General features: G+C 47.8%; 1 protein-coding gene across 1 annotated transcript in view; it reads right to left on the bottom strand.

Annotated features, from left to right (window-relative positions):
* EPAS1 (endothelial PAS domain protein 1) overlaps window positions 1–17,935 on the bottom strand; it is an 84,057-nt gene that overhangs the window by 39,173 nt on the left and 26,949 nt on the right. The gene's annotated exons all lie outside the window — the stretch shown is intronic.

Genomic DNA, 17,935 nt, shown 5'->3' with positions numbered 1-17,935 from the left:
TTTTGTGCCTCAAAACTGCACCAAGGACCTTACATATATGACCTTATTATAATTCTAATGACAATATGGTAGGTACTGTGGGCACAGTTTATACATGTCGAAACAAAGGCTCTGACATGATGTATAACTTGCCCATGGTCACAAAGTAAATGCCTGCTTAAGCCCTTGGAAAGCATGAAGTCAGTTGAGCAGACACTTAGAAGTCCTAAGACACGCTGACGCTCTGTGTCTAATTCTGTCTTTACAACCTGCATGTGAGATGGGCAAGACAGGCATAACTCTTGCCCCCATTTCACAGATCTGGAAACTGAGGCCCGACCAGGCTAAGTTACTTACCTAGGACAATCGAGCTAATCAGTGGCGGAACTAGGGCTAGAACCCATCTCTTCCTAGGCCAATACTCTGTCCACTGCTTAATGGCAGGAGATAGTGGCTCTAGCAAGAAATAAAGAAACCGCAACATCTTAACATTTAGAAAAAGAAAGACGGAGAATCTCAGGCAGCCTCTTTTAAGTCATGAGCTACATGTTAGCTACCTTGTTTTTACAGTTGCACTCTGGGGCTAGTATAACTTTAATTAGATTATCTAGTTAACCTTGACACAGCCCAGGGATATCTGTTTAATGCTGACTCTTACAAGAACAAAAATGTGTAACGCTGCTCTCATTTAATTAGCAACACTGAAGAAGAAGCATAATTAATGATAAGTGTGAAGGTAAGACCTCCCTAATAGACACATCCACAGCCTACTTCAATTTGCCACAGGTTGAGCCTCTCAGCAAATGGAAAAAGGGGCTGGAAGTTAGGAGGGCTGGTGTTTTTGTTTGTCTGTATTTGTTTTATTTTTAATTTTTGTAAATGTTTATTTATTTTTGAGAGACAGAGATGGGCGGGGGGTGGGGGGTGCGCAGAGAGAGACAGAGACACAGAATTCAAAGCAGGCTCCAGACTCTGAGCTGTCAGCACAGAGCCCAACACGGGGCTTGAACTCACAAACTGCGAGATCATGACCTGAGCCGAAGTTGGACGCTTAACTGACTGAGCCACCCAGGTGCCCCAACTGGTGTTTTAATATACTGGCCACAAGACTATCTGATACAGATGAAGAAATACATTCTCGGTGCCTTGATAGCCTCATCTGAAAAATGGAAGAGGTCTCATGTCTTATTTATTTGTCAGGATCAAAGGTGAGTGTACAAGGGTTGGAAGCGCTAGAAAGCTTCTCCACAAACAAAAACCATCATGACATCAGGCTAATCTGAGTGTCAGTCACAGAGTTTGGCCATAACAGCTGCTCTTCATCACCAAATCCACACTGTCCCAGGGCTGGAGGCATAACTGGGGGTCAAGCTGCTCTTGACCAGTTCACGTTATGTTGCTGAACCTTCTTTTTTTTTTTTTTTTTTTAAATTTTTTTTTTAACGTTTATTTATTTTTGAGACAGAGAGAGACAGAGCATGAACGGGGGAGGGTCAAAGAGAGGGAGACACAGAATCCGAAACAGGCTCCAGGCTCTGAGCTGTCAGCACAGAGCCCGACTCGGGGCTCGAACTCACGGACCGTGAGATCATGACCTGAGCCGAAGTCGGCCGCTTAACCGACTGAGCCACCCAGGCGCCCCTGTTGCTGAACCTTCTTAGGGCAAGGAGGCTTCATGTACTAAAATACTTGGCATTTTGTTTTCTCTCCCTAGATAGGTACTAGAATTACCTGCAATATAGACCAGCATTTTTTTTTTGTTCGTTTTTAATGACAATTCTAGACATGGCATGTTAGAATTCTCTGCTTTCTCATCATAAGATAGTTAAATAAGTTTTCCAAATCATCCGAAAAGACTCAAATTTATTTCTTACTCCAAATTGTTCTTTCTATGAAGTGCCCACTCCTGTCTTTCTTGGTGGCCCTCCTGCAACCACAGGGTGGTCCTGCAGAGTATTTGGTATCCAGAACGCACAACATAAACATGGGCCTGGTTAACTCTGTCCTCCTGCAGGCCCAGAAGCATTTACTGAACTCCACGCTGGACCTCGTGAAACTGCAGAGTGGGTAAGGTGCTCATTCCTTGTTTGCATGGAGCATGCAGTCCACATGCAGTCTCGTTAGGAGCCAACAGCTTGAAACACCTCCGTGAACCACAGGCAGTAAACAGTATAAGCGGTTAAGATAAGGAACCAGCTAGGATGAGCAGGGTCACAGAAAACTACTCAGGGAGGCAGGACTTCAGCAGATCCTAGAAGGATACATAATACCATCCTTACATGGCTTGAGGGTCAGAAACTGCTTCTGCCCCTCCCCCACCCATATATGTGCTATCTCATTTGATTCTCCAACAACCCTGAGGGATAGGAACTATTATCCCCACTTAATAGATGAAGAAGCAGAGATTTAGAGAGATTAAGTAACTTGATAAAAGACATTGTCTCCAAGGGAGTTCTTCTGGGTCCAAGATCAAAGATTTCCCCACTGGCAGTGGGGAAACTGCTGTTTATTGCACAGCTTTGACATGCTGTGTTAGATACTTTCCCACAAAGTGGATGTCCAGACACTGCAGGGAAAAGAGGTGGGTTAAAATTTGAAAAGGACACAGTGACATAAAGATTCTCTGTCCTTAAGTGAGTACCCACTCATTTGGGAAAAAGACCTGAAACCTCAGAAGGAGGATTAAGGGCACTATCCGTGTTCCTATTGGGTGTGAGAAGAAGGCAGGAGTCAGTGTGGTGGCCCTTTGTGGGATGCAGCCTCCATCACTATGGGGTGGATTGTGGAGGGGGACTGCTGGAGGGGACCCGCTGGAGGCTGTGGGATGCAGCCTGCAGATACGTTTCTCTCCACGCTGCAGGGGAGGAACACGTTTCTATCATTTTTTTTTTTTTTTGACATGTTAATACCTACAAGTTTATACTTACTCTCCCCAAGGTGGAAACTCACATTCTGAAACATTTGATCCTGATCAAGGGAAGCAACCATGTAAGGACCAGGAAGCTAGTCAGAAAAGAAAACAAAACTGATGTAAAGCTTCAGTGGGTATATGCCACAACTCAGCCAGGAAAGACCTCTGTGTCCAGAGCTTTGCTCTCCAAAATGTCTCAACTTCTGGGTCATTGGTCCAAGCTTGGCTTAAGTCAATAATAGAACCATTACCAGCTCTTGGTCAAGACGATCCTGGTTGCTGACTTCCAGCTGAATACAGCCTGGTGTGGGGCCCCCAAGATGTCCCCACATGGCACCAGTAAGGCTGGTTGCTTAATTAGCTATCTTCTTCTGACCTTCAGGACTCCGTGCCTAATGTCTGTGGGCCACCAGGGGACCAAAACACTATGCCTGTTACCCTATAAGCAGGATGGATTTCAGCAGGTAGAGAGAGAGAGACTGAAGTTAATTAAGCCAGCTTGCATCAGTCTATTGGTTGGTGGTGAAATTCTTTGTTTTAAAAATGTTTATTTTTGAGAGGAGGGGAAGGGGGGGGGGGAGAGGGAGAGAGAGAGAGAGAGAGAGAGAGAGAGAGAGAGGGAGAGAGAGAATCCCAAGCAGGCTCCACGCTGAGCATGGAGCGTGATGCAGGGCTCAGTCCCACAACGCCAGGATCACCATCTGAGCCTAAATCAAGAGTTGGACACTCAACCAACTGAGCCACTACGTGCCCCGTTGGCAGCAAAATTCTAAGCTGTGCCAAACTGCAGGAGGTTGTGAACAGACGAAGGTCAAAAGCCTTTGGGAGGGCTCTCGTGACCCTTCCGTAAGGCTGTGTGGCCGCTGCACAAGGGCCGCCTGAAAGGGACAAAGAACAACAGCTTCAGGTCCCAGAGATCAGGACGAACCCCACACCCAGGGGTCGACAGCTGCATGGATGAAATCAGAGCAGAGCCAAAGCAAGTACTTCTCAATCTTGGCTGCTCACTTGAGTCACCAGAGGAGCCTTAAAGACTGATGCCTGGGTCCCCTCCCCCAGAGTCTGACTTAATAGACTGATTTAATGGTGTGGAGTCGGGGTATCAGGGATTTTAAAGCTTCCCGTGTGATTCTCATGTGTGCCCAGGCCTGGGAACCACTGTTGCAAAGCAGTCAGCTTAAAATAAAAAGGTTTTGGTTTTGGTTTTTGTGGAAGGAAAAGGAAATTGATATTTATTGCGCACTGGGGCAAGGTGCATTTCATGGACAATCTCATCTGATCCTTGGTTAAACTATGGGGCGATACTGGTACTGGTTTTTGCAGAGCAGTGATTCTCAACTTTGGCCTCCAGCAGAATCACCCGGAGGGCTCACTAAACCACAAGCTTCTACACCTGCGATCACATGTCTTCAGAGGCCTGAAACCCATGTCTATTTCTGAAATTAACCACTGCTCTAAGTATTTGGGGTGGCCTTTTAGAATGAATTTCAGAGCCACAAAAGAAAAGCAGTTGTAACACTTCACAGAACATTTCATTTTAAACCCTAAACAATATCATCCTGTTTGCCCGCCTCCTTTAATCACCAGATTTGGCTGTGGATGGATGTTGGTTGTTTGAAAGAATGAAATGTGCCCTCAGAGATAAGGCCTTGCCACAACTGAAGTTACTCAAAAGAATAGTCTTTAGCTCTACAGACAATTCTAAAGGAGTGGCAAAAATGTGCAGAAGAGGGTGGTATTCTCACGGCCAATTTTCTGGTGTATTCGGATGTTTGTCCAAAGGGAGCAGAAATTAGTATATGAATCTATAACAGAGGGGAGTAAAGGCATCAATGTTAATCAGTCAAAATAGAAGAAATTAAACTTGCAAACTCAGGAGGAACTGGGCATATCAGACAGACCTCCACAAGGGGAGGCGGGGGGCGGGGAACCACATTAATATAGCTTCACTATGCACACCTCTGGTGAGAGGCATGGGCTCTGCCCGAAAAGAAACCAAGCCTCACTGGGAGAGAAGACTAATACTATAGATTTGTGTATCGAAAGTCCTAAAACAGGGAATACCAAGAAGAGGTGAGGGCTAGAGTGGCTAAAACAGGAGTGGATGCTCCCACTCATCTCTTCCCTGAAGGACGAATCCTGGAGAGTGTCTCATACCTCAGCCTCCCAACCTCCCCTCCACTGGGGCCGAGCCCCTGACTCCCTGACCCACGTTGATGGTCTGTGTCCCTGGAGAGCGGGCCTGGACTGCATTCAGAGCTGACAGTAATGTCTGGGGCCCACCCAACATGGCCCTCTAATGGTCAATTCTGCTTAGGGCCCGCTGGAGATGCTTATCTCGTGGGCTTCTGGGCTCCAGGCAGCCTGGGAGAAGAGCAGCAGACCCAATTACCAAGCAGCCCCATAGGTATAGCCCATGTGGGGCTCCAGATGACCCAGCGCCTTATATAATCTGAGGACGTGTGCAGTCCCCAGCCCAGCTGGGAAAAGCCAGGCAGGCAGAGGAGTACCAGTGGTGAACTGTTGCCGTGCCTAGCTTCTCCGAGCCCAAGCCTTAGCGGGGTTTTCCTTATTCGACATATTATGAGCAACACCACTTTGTACCAATCACTACAGTTTGTAAAGCGCTTTATGAGCTAGTCTGTAAATCTCACCCAGTAGGATAGAAAGAGCAGGTACCATTATCCCCATTTGAGAGATGAGGCAACTTGAAGTTCAGAAGGGGAGTATCAATGTGCGGAGCTGGAACAGGAGCCCTGAGCTCTGGGTTTTCCAAGGACACATGAACAGAGAGCCCCCTGCCAACCAGCACTAGACATGTCACACAACTGCAACAGACCTTCGTTATTCATTGCCATTCTATAACCTAGCTTATCTTAAATCATTTCCTTTTTAAAAAATGCTTTGGTGAAGATAAGGGTAATACACATTTAGTGTAGGCAACTTTAAAAGTACAGAAAGGTATAAACAAAACGAATTGAGATTTTATTGGATTTATGGCTTCTTAATGGTTTATCACATTTTAAAGAATTCTTTAAAGATACTCATAACAGTCAGTCATATATTGTGTGGGTATGTCACAATGCACTATGCTATTGTTGAGTTATGGTTTCTAATTTCTAGGTGTTATAAACACCACTAAGGTGACTGTGCATTAGGTGTTGCTTTCTAATTTATTTTTTATGATAAATGAGGACACGTATCAGCTGGCTCTCAGCTCCCCACAGCTGCCTCGCAGTGACTCCCCTGTGCAAGTTGAGGACTGGACAACATTAGCATTTCCAGGGCCACTACGGCTGCTATTGAAGGCAGGGTCTCGGGACAGGTGCCGCAGAGGGAGGTATCAGGGGCAGGAAGGTAGGAAGCGCACACCCTCTTGGCCACTTTCCCTGCCCAGTCTCATAGGCCTCCTTTCTCTCTCTTGCCATATCCATGTTAACACAACTGAAGAGAGATGGCCAACTGAGTTGGAATTGGAGATCCCAGTTCTGTAAAGGCAGCCACTCTTGTTGGTCAGGAGGACCTCCTTCCCCATTGTATAAGTGTCTTTCCATCTACTCTGATCTCACCACAACCAATGTGTGGACAGAGAAGGCTCCGTGGCATCTGTACCCATGAGAAGGGGAGGAAAGCGAGTAGCTGCGAGGGGCATCAGCCTGGCTCTCCATGGTGCTCTCTGGTCTCTGATGCCTGCTACTGCCTGACCCTACACTGTGCAGACTCTAGCCGAGGAACTAATCAACCTCAGTGAGCTGAGATACTGTGGCTGCTGGTGCTACAGCATGAGATACTTGCTGTTGTAAAGGTCTCTCATCATACTGCTGAAACAATCCTATCAGGGAGGTATGGTATCATCCCCATTTTACACAGAAAGAAATAGGTTGCAAGGATGTTAAGTGACATGCCCAGTATCACCCAGTGATGGAGCCAGCACTCAAACCTGTCATTAAAAAAATTTTTTTTGTAAAGTTTACTTATTTTTGAGAGACAGAGCACAAGTGGGGGAGGGGCAGAGAGAGGAGGAGACACAGAATCCGAAGCAGGCTCCAGGCTCTGAGCTGTCAGCACAGAGTCTGACGTGGGGCTTGAACTCACAAGCCATGAGATCATGACCTGAGCTGAAGTTGGATGCTTAACCGACTGAGCCACCCAGGCGCCCTTCAAACCTGTCATTTAATCATAAATCCTATTTCTCTTCATTGCATTGCCACCTTCTGGGAAATTCTCATAAGCAGATCCCTCTTGCAGGTTCAAATGGGTTAGCTGAGCTGGGTGTATTGGGGGTGAAGCCTTCCCTCTAAGGATACTTTATTAGATGAATTCTGGATCTGGGAAGGGATATCCCCAAAAGAGACACCCTGGCCACCCTCTTGCCCTAGGTCAGCCCCTTTTAAGCCAGGCCCAGTGGGATACATTTTCTCTGCTTGGAGATGTCTGTGTTAAAAAAAAAAAAAAAAAAAAAAAAAGTCCTTACTTTGCTAGCAGACTTTGCAGACACCACAGGTAAAGTGTTTCATTCTAATTTTTTCCTATTAAAAAACTTTTATTGATGTCTAATTGACCTAAGTTACATTTGTTTCAAGTACACAACAGAATGATTCACTATCTGCACACACTGCAAAGTGATCACCACAATACGTCTGGTCCCCACACTATTTTCCTCAGGGCGACTTCCCTAGGCTTGAGACTATCTGTCCGCACTCAAGGGTCTTTCTCTAAAGCTTCTATCTGCCAGTAGCCCTTCTTCCTCTGGGTCCCACGGGCTTCCAACCGCATGATCTGGTGGTTTGGCTCAAGCCATTCTGCATGTGCAGCCATCCTGATCCTATACCGCTGCATGCAGCTAAGAAAACTGAAGAAATGACACAGCAGAAAGACAAAGGAAAAAGTGCCTGAGATGAGATGTGAACGGATTCCCACGCATGAAGCATGCACTTTCTCTGGAGGGAGTCGGGAACAGCTTACCGTCAGTGACCCCAGCCTCTACAGACCAGCTCCTGGCCTTCCCTGTCCCACATCCCACCTGATACACATGCCCTTCATCCACCTGGCCTGCCTAAGTGACACCCATCTCTCGGGACCTCCCGCAGCCCATGTTCTCCGGGAAGGCCTCACCTCTGCAGACTTCTGCACATCCCGCATCAGAGATTCCGCACTGCATGATCCAGCCCTGGTATTTATTCTCTTCTTATATCACTTCTGTAGTCTTTGTCTCTCCCTCTAGACCACATATTCCCCAGGGAAAGGACCCATCACCTGTTCTTCTGGTGTCCTCTAAAGCATAAATAGTACAAAGTGGTACAAATTGGAGACACTGGATAAAAAGCACTTGAATGATTTCTGTTCTGTGAATTCCTCAAGTCTCTCACCGTTCTAGGTCTTTTGTAAGAATTCTAATCCAGTTCTCAATCAGAATAAAAGGTTTCCATCCAGGAAGAGCCACAGACAGAGAGATTCAAAGACGTGTGTGTGTGTGTGTGCGTGTGTGTGTGTGTGGGGGGGGGGCGGCGCACACGTTTCCAACTCCTTGAATGAAATCTGGGGTCTGAACTAGTACTGCTGACAGCTGCCTGTGGGGTCCCACGCACTAGCACTTCTCAAACTTGATTGCGCACACAAGTCACCCCAGGATCTTGTTACAGTTTCTGACTCAGTAGGTCTGGGCTGGGGCCTGTGAGTCTGCATTTCTAGCAACCTTCCAGACGATGCTGATTCCACTGACCACACCCAGGGACACAACGGAGATGTCGATGTTGACAGAGTCAATGTTACCCTTGATGTCATCCTTATCCAAAGCCACCCAAAGTCTAACAAGTCAGATCTCTCTTCTGCCAGGAAGAAGCTCCCTCTCTTTTTATATTTTCTTACAGGATATTTCACTGGGCTCCACTTGGATGTCCCCGCTCTCCTTTGAGTACCCCCTCCCTCCATCATCTCATCCTCTTTTATTTCTTAAAACTCCTTCCCTAGGGGCCAGTCCAAGCCCAACCTCCCGCAGACGCTTCCCGGCCACCCTCACTCCCTTCTCCAAGGCGCTTCCTGCCTACATTACTCACTAGCTCTCATGAGAGGCCTCCCTGTCTTGCTGGCTTTTCTAAGCCAGAGCCCTGCTGCTAGAGCTGGACTGTAAGTACCTTGGTGCTTTTGCACGGAGAAGGGGCGCAGACACAACATTTACTTCTGTGCATCCTTCACGGGACCTTGGCCCAGGGCAGACACACTGGGTAAATATTTGCTAATTGACTCTAAGGACAATTCAAGCATGCCCTTTACTCTTCTCCTTTCCCTCTCAGGGCCGAAAGCAAAAGTGATCACAGCAGCCTTGGCCTCCAGCCCCAGCCCCGGGGCCTTGCCTCTCCCAGGAGCTGCAGCTGGGCCAGCTTAGATTTTGTGTAGTGCTCCGCAGCTCCTCTTCCCTTCAGTGAAGAGTTAAAGCACCGGGAAGGCTGCTTCCCACTTGGAAACCTCCATTTCCTCATGCAGCTTGAACAAGAGAACATCTATGGACGGAGGCTGAGCGAGCCAACTGCACAGGGAGTGAACTCACTCTGAATGGGGCTGTTCTAACGTCAGCCAAGTCAAGCCATTAAGATGCCAGCCCCAAGGCGCAGCCCCCAGCCTCACCTCTAGATATCCCCTCAGCTCTTCGGCACAAAGGATGAATGGTGAGCACAGAGCCTAGTGAAAGCAAGCTCTTTCATGAGCAGGGAAGCAGGGCTGGGTGCTGCAGAGTGGGTGCAAAAGTAGAACTCCTCCTCTCTCCCGCTCCCCCTCTTCACCACGCTGAACCAAATTAACCCCCGATGTACATGGAGTTGCCCAAACCACTGCTCCTCAAAAAGGCAACCGAGGGGAGGGGGTGAGTAATAACATTAGAGAAAATATGTGCAGTGCCAAAAATAATCACCGTGTCATGAGAAAACAGAACTGGGCCGCCTCTGGGGCCAGCGCTGGGCATAGGCAGGAAGGAGGGGGCAAAAATTCCCCTGGCAGTGTCGTCAGGCATTCTGGGTGAAAAAATTTAAAAAGCTATAACTGGAGTAGACAGTTGTCAGAAAGAATGCTCTTCTTGAAAAGAATATGATTTTAAAGGTCTGTTCTCTCCTATTTCAGACACTTTAATTTCAAAGAAAATAACATTTGTTTAGTCTTTGAATCGGGACTGACGCTTGATCATATGCTAATAGTGAAATATCCCAGGATCTGCCTTACTAATCCCAATTTGACGCCAGAAATTCTGGTGCCTGGTATTTAAAGTATTTCAAAACAGAAATAGAAGGCGGGGGGGGGGGGGGGTGGCGCACAGACAGAATCTCTTACTTTCTCCCCCCATCCCATAACGCCTTCTCTCCTCCCTATTTAAAAAAAGAAGAACATGGGGAACCTGGGTGGCTCAGTCAGTTAAACGTCCGACTTCGGCTCAGGTCATGATCTCACGGTTCGTGGATTTGAGCCCTGTGTCGGGCTCTGTGCTGACAGCTCAGAGCCTGGCGCCTGCTTCAGATTCTGTGTCTCCTTCTCTTTCTGCCCCTCCCCCACTCACACTCGCTCGCGCGCTCTCTCTCTCTCTAAGATAAACATTAAAAAAATTTTTTTTAATACAAAAAAAAAAAAAAAAAAAGAAGAAGAAGAATGCAATCAAAGATTAAGGAAAAAGAAAAGGAGAGAGAAAGGAACCCAAAGAAAACCTCGGGGACCCTTTCTGTCCTGGGCTTCAATCCTATTTTCAGACTGTTACACAGTTGCATGTCCAGAGCTGTGGGATCTGATTCATGGCCAAATGCTAGTCCTTGCTTTCTTCCAATTCTGCCTGCCATACTACAATGAGAAGGGAGATGTTCATGCACATTATAGAAGCTACATTCCATTCCTTTGTAGAGAAGTCATCAAACGCCACGGGAAATGCCAAAGTCTTCCCCCAAGTTACTATCATGCTCTCAGATGATAATATTGAGCAATTTGGGAAATGGGGTTTTCTCCCCGGCAACAGCCTTTCCTCTCCACTCACTCAGCAAGTATTTATGAACCCCTCTTCATGTGCTCAGAATGGGAGCAGTAGAATGAAGCCTAGAATGACCACTCCCGGCCTCAGGGAGTTTGCAGAGAAGTGCAGGGTCAAGTCCTGAAGGGCTGGCCTGGCAATCAGCCACTGTGATGCCAGGCACCAGGAAAAAGTCTGCAAGGCTGAACAATACAGGGAAAGCTGGCTTCTGGAAGAGGGCTGCTGGAGCAGGGGGTACAGGGAGGCAATCGGTGGGCAGGAGGGATGACAAGGACAAAGATACTGCTGAAGAAATTTGGGGGCGGGGTGGCTGGGAGTCAGGAGACAGGCTGGAGCAGGTACCAGGCTGGAGAAGTCAGAGTGGGGAGATGCATTCATTCCACAAACACCACTGAGTATCCACAAGGTGCCAAGCACAGAGGAGGGCTTTCAACAACAAAACGACAGGGAAATAAAGTCTGATGATCAGATACCTGCCTACCCCACTGACTGGTAGTGTCTGAGGTGCCAGGTGGTGGGCAGGGCAGAACCCAACCTGGATCCCTCTTCTGCTGGATGTGCTTTTGCCACGCTGGACAGCAAGTATGAGAACCCCTCCTGGAAGTAATGCCAGGGGAAATGAGTCCCTTTATTAGGAGCTCTAAATATGGCAGCAAATTGTGGGCCACCACGGACTGGAGCCTTGGCTCAGCCCACAGAGACCTCAGCAAGGCATGCTTGCTAAACAGTAACTCATAACCGCTACCCATGGGACGAAAAACAAACTTCACTGAGGGTGCGCGGCTCTTCTGGCTCCAGTGGTGCTTTGTTTATTTTCAAAGACATCAGCCCCCATCTTCTGGCTGTTTCCCCTTGCTTCCTGATTGAGAAGAATACAATTCCAATCAGACCTCAGGGGAAGGAACAGCTCTCCAGTCCACTCCCCTTGCCCCCACACCATTTCAGCATGTCACTGCCCTGTTTAAAAATGAGAGTGGCTCCCTACTGCCCTCCTGATGAAGCCCAAGCTCTAGACGTCCCTTGAGGTCACCTAGCCACGACCTTGCCTTCTCGTCTTTATTCCTGGAAGCCAGCAGCACCCTACCTGCTCCAGCCAGACCACGTTCCATACTGCCCCCCCCATCACTGAGCACCCCTGTCACCCAGTTATTTTTTTCCACCTGAAATGTGATCTTTACTCTCCTATATTCCAAACCCTGTACTTTCAGAACCACCTCTTCCATGGAGATTTTTCTGATCACTCTACCCAGCCCACCCTGATCCCCCACCCCTGTCCTGAACACATGGAGAACTGATCAATACTTACCTGTAAGGTAGCATCACCTTATTATTCCTTATCTTATGGGCCTTCTCTGATGGCAGAGGCAAATGTCCAAGTTCTTATGTACACACAGCCTGGCACTATACCTTACCCTCAAAATAAGAGTTTCATCTCTTTCAGATGGCAAGTTGGAGTGAAGGCCAAAGCAGCCAAGACCACCCCAGACCCACCCCCCCCCCCCCCCAGCTATAGGATCAGGACTGCAGATTTCTAATGCTTTGGTGCTTTCTGAGTAGAAAGGGGGTTAATAAAGAGGAACGATGGTGACTGTCTTCCTCACTAGGTTACCTAACATCCGATGACTCCTCACTGTCCCAGGAAACAGGTCTCCATACCCTGTCTTCATACTGAAGGTGCTGGCTGTGCCTGCTGTCCTCATCACAGGGGGTGTTCAGTGAGCCAAATGCCACTCAGCTTTCACTGACAATGCGCAAGCCTGGACAGAGGTGCCCCCCCCGCACCAGATGAGACCGGGGAGGTTTCTGTCTCAGATCCCAGTTCCTTGGCACAACAGCACAATTTGCTGCCCAACACCACCCATCACCCAAAGCTTTCACGTCACATGTATGGATGCCCTTCTTGGAATCAGATTTTAAACAACGAAGATGCCAGGGGTTGGCCAGGGTTCCACCCCTTTAGTGATGTAACTTGAGAAAATGGGCCAAGCCATCCCCCTGCCCCCAAAAAGCTTCTAAAGACAAAAATCCTAAGAGACAAAAACCAAACAAATTTAAAACCCAATGAATACCCTGGAGGTCAGCAAGAAGGGTTCAAGAAGGACCCACACTTTGGAATAAACATCCTCCATTAGCCCAAATGTCAGTGTTTAAAAATCTAGTCCCCAAACCTCAATCCCACCCCCTCAACACACACACCAGACCAGGAGGGGGTTAATAGAACCCAGCTGCTCCCCTTATCTGGCTAACCTGCTAATGGCAAATCTCTGCTACTGATATTTTATCAGTGATTTCTGCAGATCACTTTTATTAGAGATAATGTCATTTTTACTTCATTATCCAGCCCAGCAGTCAAAAAGAAAACAAGTTGCTATTTTTTTCTGTGAAACACCAGTTCCGTCCATTAATGCTGACAGGTGACAGCAAACTGAAACTCTTTGGCCACAATTTTGGGCAAAAGACTGGGCAGTTAACCCTCTGTTTCCTGGGTGGAGCGGAGCACCCCAGAAGCCTCTTCCATCATGGCTACAGAGCCAAGGATGGTTTCTATGTTTCTGATGCCCATTACCCCGAATGTTCAAGAAGGGCCCATTGGTTTTGCCTCAGCCATCCTGCACGCTCAGTCCCAACTCGGCAGATAAAAATGATTGTATGACATCTGGGCAGGCGAGTGCAGCAGCACTGTTAATTCTACTTTGTGGAAAGTGATAATTAACATATGAGTCAGCAGCATAGAAAGACTTTAAGCCCAGAGAAGAAACAGCCCCAGAGTCCCTGAGGCCTCAGAGGCCGGACAGTGTTCGATTAAATGATTTAGAAGATTAGCCCTAGTATGGGGAGACCTGATCGGAGGGTGGTTGTGTAACCCCCAGTGGCTCTTTAGAGTGGCTCTCAGCTTTGCCTGGAATAGTCCCAACCAGGCCGCCAGCGTGTGGAAGGAAAAGGCCCATTCCTCCGGAATCAACTAAGAAATGTTCTTTTCTGTCCTACTGCTTACTTGTTTCTCCTAATTATTTTCTAAAATGCCAGATGCAGCTTTGAGTGACTTCTGATTGACTTACAGACTGGGACAAACCCATCTGTCCTATACCCGCTGCGGTGGGCCACACCCCACAACTCTGTAGCACCTGGAAGAAAGTTCTAAAGCAGCCAGAGGTGTCTACAAAGCCACTATTTACTTGGCTAAAAGGGCAAGTACTCCTTTGCAGTTTAGCATTTTTGATAGAAGTGTGGCTCTCTGGAATTTAAGTCCCATCTGGCGTTTATGTTTGGCGAGCTTTTAGCTTTCATTAACTGAACATTTACTGAGTGTCCGCCCTGTGCCAGGCACTGGGGATACAGAAGGAAAGACAGGGCTCTGCCCTCAACCAGCTGACAGTCTAGTGAGGGAGACAAATAAACAAACCACGGCCAGGTGGACCGCCTGGAATTTGGGGCTCAGACACCCCCTCTGTGACCCAGCAAGAGTCCCTCAGGTTTTTCTAAACCTCAGTGTCCTACAAAACAGTTACTCTAAAAGTGCTGGCCTCCTTGAGCTTTTGTGCGGAGTAACACATGTACATGTAGCCTCGATCCATGTCTGTGGCACACCGTGGGCTGGGCGGTGCTGAAGGTGCTGCTGCAGAAGTCAGCAGAGAGTGCTCTTGGGAGCACAGAAGGTGCCATGACCCAAGGCAGGGAGAAGGGGAGCCTCACGGAGGGCTCTCTCAGTGAGACTGTGCGGATAAACAGGAGTTGGCCAGGACAAAGAAGTGGTAAAGGGGTCTCGAGAAGATGTAGCACAACAGGCCTGGGGAGGTCTAATAAGGAGGTGCTTGGCTCAGGTTTTTAGGAGCACAGGCCTTACCAATCGGGGCTGGCTTCCAGAACAATGTTTGGGACCGTCCCTCCCAAGGTGTCCCAAGGTGCCCTCGGCCAGAGGCAGAATCCTGGGTCCGCTGGAACATGGGGCAACCCTGTTGTGGCATTTCTTCTATTTTTGCATTCCTCGTGTTTTGACAATGAGATGATTGTGTGGATATTACAAGAGGTGATTATCTCCATGGGCGCTGAGCCTGTTTTAGTGCAAAGACTTTGCCTTGCCAGAGCCAAGACTTCTGAGGTCACCGCTGAGTTGCCAGTTCTAGAGAACCTCCGACAAACCTCAAGGCCACCAGGGAAACTGCTCTTTGCAGGATGGCTTATTTTAAAAGATAAGCCATGCTACACAGGTGTTGGATAGCAGACAGTCTGTGCAGGGGACAGTTTCAATTCAGGGTGGCACACTAAACATCTTCGTGTGCCTAGCTTTGTGTGCAAGGAATTGAGGGAAGAAAGAAGTACCCTCTGCCGTGAGGCAGTAACTGCACAGAAACAGTCATCTGTTCAGGCGCCTGGGTGGCTCAGTCAGTTAAAGCATCCGACTTTGGCTCAGGTCATGATCTCGTGGTTCGTGGGTTCGAGCCCAGCATCCGACTCTGCGCTGACAGCTCAGAGCCTGGAGCCTGCTTTGGATTGTATCTCCCTCTCTCTCTGGCCCTCCCCAACTCACATGCGCACACACTCTCTCTCAAAAATAAATAATATTAAAAAAATTAAAAAAAAAAAAGAAATGGTCATCTGCACTTCTGGATTCCATAAATTAGGATTTCACCCCAGATTTCTGTGGACTGGGAGTGTTCAGTACAGCTCACATCAAAGGAGTGGTGAGCACTGAGCTTGTTTGACTCTTGCGTGATCAAAAGCATTAAGGTGAAACACTGGAGGAAAAGTTTTAAGAAAAGGGAAACGATGAAAATATTCCTGTTTTTTCTACATGTTACAACAAGCAGGGAAGCACATATGTTCCGGGACCTCAATCAAAATATGGTCAGCAGTTACACATTCTTAGTTGGATTTAAGTCACTGTGAATGATTCATCTTGATGCCTATAAGTGAACTTCCTGGCTGTGAAGGGATGGCTGGGGAAATTAAAATGTATACTATCCCATTAAGAAGCAGGCAGAGGCTATCCAGATAGCCAGTGGTGCTTTTAGCTTTAGGGAAAGTTTTTTTTTTTTTTAATGAAAAATCTTACTATTCTTAAAATTTTCTTAGAGATAGAAATAGGGATGAGCACAGGCCAATGAACAAGCAAGTCTCCAGGGAAAAAAAACTTGCTATATAGAGGGAGGGCTCCTGACTCCTATTGCTTTTAGCTGCCAGCTTCCCTTGAGTATCTTCCTGTTCTGCAGAATAACCTCCATGCTCCTCTCCTGCCTTGTAAGGATCCAGAGTAGAGGCTGAGTCCCAGGAAAGAAGGAGCATTCTAGAAACGGTACCTCCTGTCCTGATGTTGCCTAGCACCCAGATGATGATGCCCAAACCAGCATCCCCAGCCAGAGGTCTCCACTTTAGGACAGGGTCTAATCACCCAGGAAGGATTTCTGGAACTGCCCTTATTAAGGAAATGTAATATATAACTTGACTTAAAAAATCCAGGAAGCTCTAACACTCTATCAAGTTCTTAAGACGTTTTCTTTCCTCCATAATCCTTGGCCAAGTTCAAAGGTGAGCACTTTCCCAGAGGCTTATTAGGAATAATGTTTATTTCACATATTTGGGGTTGCAAAGTTTGATTCCATCTTGCTTATTTGGGAAAAAATAACTTTTTTTATGAAAGGAAGGGAGGGGGTGGGGGATGAGCCAAGGGTAAAATTTGGGAGAGAAGAAAGGTGCTTAGAATACTGGCCTGGAGGGCAGGCTCAAGTTCTGAACATTTTTTATCTCTGATTTTCTCTGAAGGGTCATAAGGCCAGCTCACTGTACCTTTCACTCTTCTGAACCTGTGTGACCGCACCTGTCCTCCCTATCTTTGTGGCTGCTTGTGTCAACGGGTGCTCTGATGGCAAATGTAATACAAGCTTGTGCCTTCACAGAGGGTGCTATATAAATAAAGTGAACTGACAGGGATTACCAAGATTTCTGGGTTCTTTACCGTGAAAGGAATTCAGCAGAAAGCTGTGTGCGAGGGTTTGTGGTCTGTGCATCTGAAGCCAGGGTGTCACAACTGGCCTATTGAGCCAGGCCATCACTGACGGCTTGGGGAGCAGAAGTTCTCAGTGACCGAGGGAGGCCAGGGAGTTCATTCTTGAAACTCATCTGTCATATCCACTTCATATCCATCCCCCAGGATAAAGCGCCAGATCTAACTGGCCCTGCCACCTCCCATGTTTGGTTAGTGAGGAGGAAGTATGGGAGTGCGAGTAGGGGGGATACAAATACTTGATGCCTCTACCCATCTTATCTGCTGACTTGGCCTCTACTTGTTCCTCAAGCCCCCAGCTCACCCCTCCAAGGACATTCCCCCACATTCCCTGGCTGGGGTGACCTCTCTTTTGTCTGCACCACTCTTTTGTCACACGGCAGTCTTTGCCAAATATTGTTAAGTCTCTTGTCGCCTTTGTAGGTCAGGGGCACTCAAGGCCCAGTCTGCATATCTACCTTGAGGAACTATGGGATAGTCAGGCTGCAGGAGAAATTGGAGGCTATTGCCAAGTTTCCTCAAAACCTAAGTTCCAACACTGCTGGGCAGAGGTGGGGAAGCCTCAGGGAGCAGGTGGACTCATCTCTGATAAGGATGGTTCAGTAGGCATGAGGTAAAACCGAGCTCTGACAAAGCTGGGGCTGGAGGGCTCTGCAGAGCTGCCTCTGAGCGCTGCCCTCTAGAGGAGGGGCTGAGAACACCACCAGGATGCCCGGGGCCGTTCGAAGCCTCGGGAGGGCACAGCGCTGGGCTTTTTTCCCACAAGTCGTGCAACACATGATTGTTTTATGCCTACTTTGTGCCAGCTGCTATGTTCTACCGGAATGATTGTCTAAGAAGATCTGGAAAACCAGTGAGTTTTCTAGACTTTGTCCCTCTCCATCCTGATGTGTAACCCTGGTCTTGCTACAGTTCTACTTTAAATATGAATACAGTGTTCCAAGCTGAAGAATCCTGGGATTTGATCAACTGGTCTGAGGTGCCGTCTACAGTCTTTGTGTTGGATTTATGGCTGCTACAAATCTCCTGACTGCTCTGGTCC

Source organism: Panthera leo, chromosome A3 (assembly GCF_018350215.1).
Source record: "Panthera leo isolate Ple1 chromosome A3, P.leo_Ple1_pat1.1, whole genome shotgun sequence".
Classification (NCBI taxonomy): domain Eukaryota; kingdom Metazoa; phylum Chordata; class Mammalia; order Carnivora; family Felidae; genus Panthera; species Panthera leo.
Note: the sequence above shows the minus strand (reverse complement) of the source record. Positions and strands in the feature narration are given on the sequence as shown.